The 4,004-nt window shown below is 38.4% G+C and overlaps 1 protein-coding gene across 1 annotated transcript in view; it reads right to left on the bottom strand.

Moving 5' to 3' along the window:
* The window catches only part of LOC111528907 (zinc finger protein 665), a 262,870-nt gene that overhangs the window by 211,447 nt on the left and 47,419 nt on the right, over positions 1 to 4,004 (bottom strand). The gene's annotated exons all lie outside the window — the stretch shown is intronic.

Here is a 4,004-nt window from a genome sequence, read left to right as displayed (position 1 = left end):
GGAGAGCAGAGCCCGGGCAGCCTGGAGGCGTGGCGTGGTTGGAGTGGGCGGGGCCTGCGCCGTTGTAAGGTTAAGAAGCAGAGTTGTGTGGGCCACTTACGCTGGAAACCAAAATATTTTCCACTTACCAAGTTGAAAACGGTGTATGGTAAAAGTATTTTGCCTGCAGGTTGGACCCGATCCTGCTAGGGAGTCTCCTGCAGCTTAGCAGTCCGGGAACTGGGAATTCGGTGGGGGATCCACAACTAGCAGTGGCTGGATCCATAAAAGTTATCGAAAAACAAAAATAAAGTGTCTGGAATAACTCCACTGGATTTCAAGACTACCAATATAGGAAAGATAATAAAAATTGTGTGGTATTGGGACAATAAAAGACATATGGATTGATGCAATACAATAAGTGCGTGCAAAAATAGCCTCTACAGGTACTTCCAATTGATTTTTGACAAAGTTACCAAGGGAATTGAATGAAGGAAGAATTTTTAAGAACTGGTGAGGGGCTAACTTAATATCCATAGCAGAAAAGAAGTCATCTTTACTCAAACTTCACAACGGTACAGACATTAGCTCAACACTGACCACAGCCTAAATGTAAAATATCAAACCATAAAATGGCATCCTGTAGGAGACTGAAAGAAAAAAATACTCACAGAATAAAATCGTAAGCATCAAGAGCTTGTTCAAAAATTCTTAGCCATGGCAGCAAAAGCATGATTCATTAAGGGAAAAAAATCAACTGGTATTTACCAAATTAAAAACTTTTGATCTGTGAAAGACCTTAAGATAAGGAAAGAAAAGGTATTTGATATGGTTTGGATCGATGTCCCCATCAAATCTCATCTTCAAGTATAATCCTCAGGTGTTGAGGGAGGGACCTGGTGGGAGCTGACTGGATCATGGAGATGGTTTTCCCATGCCGTTCTCATGATAATGAGTTCTCAGGAGATCTCGTGGTTTAAAAATCTGTGATAGCTCCTCCTTTGATCGCTGTCTCTCCTGCTGCATGCAAGACGTGCCTTGCTTCCCCTTTTCTTTCCTCCATGATTGTAAGTTTCCTGAGGCCTCCCTAGCCATGTGGAACTGTGAGTCAATTAAACCTCTTTTGTTTATAAATCACCCAGTCTCAGACTGTATATTTATGGCAGTGTGAAAATGGACTAATACAGTACTGAATAATAGAAAATATTTACCTACCATGTATCTGACATAAAACTGGTATGTGGAATGTACACATAATTCTAGAATGACTTAAAAACAAACAAAAAAGCAAAATAATCAAATTAGAAAATGGATAGAACTATGAAGAGACATTTCACTGAAGCAGATATAATGAGATAAATGAGCACATAAAAAGATTTCCAACATCACCATCCATCAAATCTCAGAACTTAGCATTTTCTGCTTTCTCCATGTGAACCCCTGGATGCTGCCAGAGATAATGGGAAACACAGGAGCTTCTACTGATCAGTGCAGTTGATGTGTATTAGCAACCTGTAATTGTTTTTGGAAACTAACAATGGAAACACAGATACAAAAATATTAGCTCAACAAATGTGCATTGTCTTTGTCACTAATAGTGATTTTTCTTTTTTTTTTTTTTTTGAGACGGAGTCTTGTTCTGTCACCCAGGCTGGAGTGCAGTGGCGTGATCTCGGCTCACTGCAACCTCTACCTCCTGGGCTCAAGAGATTCTCCTGCCTCAGCCTCCTGAGTAGCTGTGACCACAGGTGCGTGCCACCACACCCAGCTATTTTTTGTATTGTTAATAGAGATAGGGTTTTGCCATGTTGGTCAGGCTGGTCTGCAATTCCTGACCTCAGGTGATCTGCCCGCCTTGGCCTCCCAAAGTGCTGGGATTACAGAGGTGAGCCACCGTGCCTGGCCACTATTAGTGAATTCTTAAACTCACACCTCAGGTACTGGATGCCTCCTTCGAAAGATGTGATAATCTTACAGGATTATGTGATAATGAGTGTCTGTCATTCATTTAGGTAAGATGCATAGGCAATAGTGATCTATAAAAATGTAGACTTAATTGATCTATAAAAATATAGATTTAATACAAAGTTACCACAATCACAATGACATATGAAGATAAACCATTTAAAAATTACAAGAGATACTAACAAAATAGGCATAGATGGTGAGTAAAGGACAAAAATAACTAGCATTGTTACTGTAGCATCATCATCAAAAGCTTTGTCTTTGCAGCCAGACAACATGGATTCAAATCTCGATTCTGCCTCTTACTGAAATGTGATTAGATTGAGTCTTTTAAAGCAGAATATGCTGAGGTCTGAGATTTGATGGACGGTGATGTTGGAAATCTTTTTGTGTGCCTATTTATCTCAGTATATCTGCTTCAGTAAAATGTCTCTTCATAGTTTTATCCATTTTCTAATTATATATAACATATACTATATACATATATTATATATAACATATACATATAGTATATATCGTATATACATACACATACTATATGTATATACTATATTTGTATATATTATATATACATACTATATATGTATATATAACATATACATATAATATATACATATATAATACATGTTATATGTATATAATATACACATATTATATATATTTTATATATAGAGAGAGAGACCAAGAGATGCAGCCCTGCTCTGTCACTGAGGCTGGAGTGCAATGGCGGGATCTCAGCTCAATGCAACGGCCACCTCCCAGGCTCAAGTGATTCTCCTGCCTCAGCCTCTCAAATAGCTAGGATTACAGGTGCCTGCCACCACACCCAGCTAATTTTTCTATTTCTAGAAGAGACGGGGTTTCACCATGTTGATCAGGCTGGTCTTGAACACCTGACCTCAGGTGATCCCCCCACCTCAGCCTCCCAAAGTGCTGGGATTACAGGCATGAGCCACTGTGCCTGGCCTAATTTGATTATTTTGCCTATCTGTCCTAGGTTTCTTCACCTCTGAAATGAGAATATCATCAATACTTATTTCAGGGAGCTGACGGTTCAGCTGTTACATATAAAGCATTAATAACTGTGATTCTTACTCTGTAATTGATATAAAAGAAAATATATATGCAAAGATAAATCACTTATTAAAGTATACATATATATCAGTTTTTTAAAATGGAAACAAATCTAAAGGGAGTATATTAAATGGCAGCTATCATGGCAAAAGTTGCACAAATATCATGTTTTGCTGTAAGAGCCTCTGGCTCAGAACAGAAATACCAGCCACAGTGGGAAGCTGAACTGCCTTCAGGGAGTCACTGAGAGAAATTACCTCCTTTGCATAAATGATAGTATCTTGGGGACTCTCTTATTAATTGTATTTTCATTTACTTCTCCAGATGCTGGTTAACATCCACAGGCTTGATTTTCAAGCAGCTTTTCTTTGATAACTTCCATATTAAGAGACTTCATTTTGCCATCTAGTATCCCTGTACTTTAACTGAACTGAAGATTTACAAGGACACTCCATTTTCCTATTTACAGAGAACCTAGTCTGTACCTGCCATTGTCTTACATACATTTTCATGTCACAAAATTTTATTTCCAAACAACACCCTCATTTATGTATCTTCTAAGTTTTCACTGGAGTAACACAGAGAAGAAATGCAGTAAACATAATTTGGATTAAAATGTATGGAAGGAAAAAATCCTTAAAGTAAAAATCATACACAAAAACAAAAAGTCATTTTACTACTATTGGCTCACGGCTGTAATCCTAGCCCTTTGGGAGGCTGAGGCAGGAGGAATGCTTGAGGCCAAGAGTTCAAGACCAACCTGGCCAACATAGCGAGACCTCACGTCTAAAAAGAAAAAGAAAAAAAAGATGCTATGGAATATATTACACAATACCATAAACTGAACATGACATTAACATAACACAGCCTTTGGAAAAATACCCTTTGGCTAAAGTTGCTTGATCGTATTATGTAATAAACTTTTCCTTGAGGCCGGGCGCGGTGGCTCAACCCTGTAATCCCAGCACTTTGGGAGGCCGAGACGG

Source organism: Piliocolobus tephrosceles, chromosome 21, assembly GCF_002776525.5.
Source record: "Piliocolobus tephrosceles isolate RC106 chromosome 21, ASM277652v3, whole genome shotgun sequence".
NCBI lineage: Eukaryota > Metazoa > Chordata > Mammalia > Primates > Cercopithecidae > Piliocolobus > Piliocolobus tephrosceles.
This window is presented reverse-complemented; position numbering and strand designations above follow the sequence as displayed.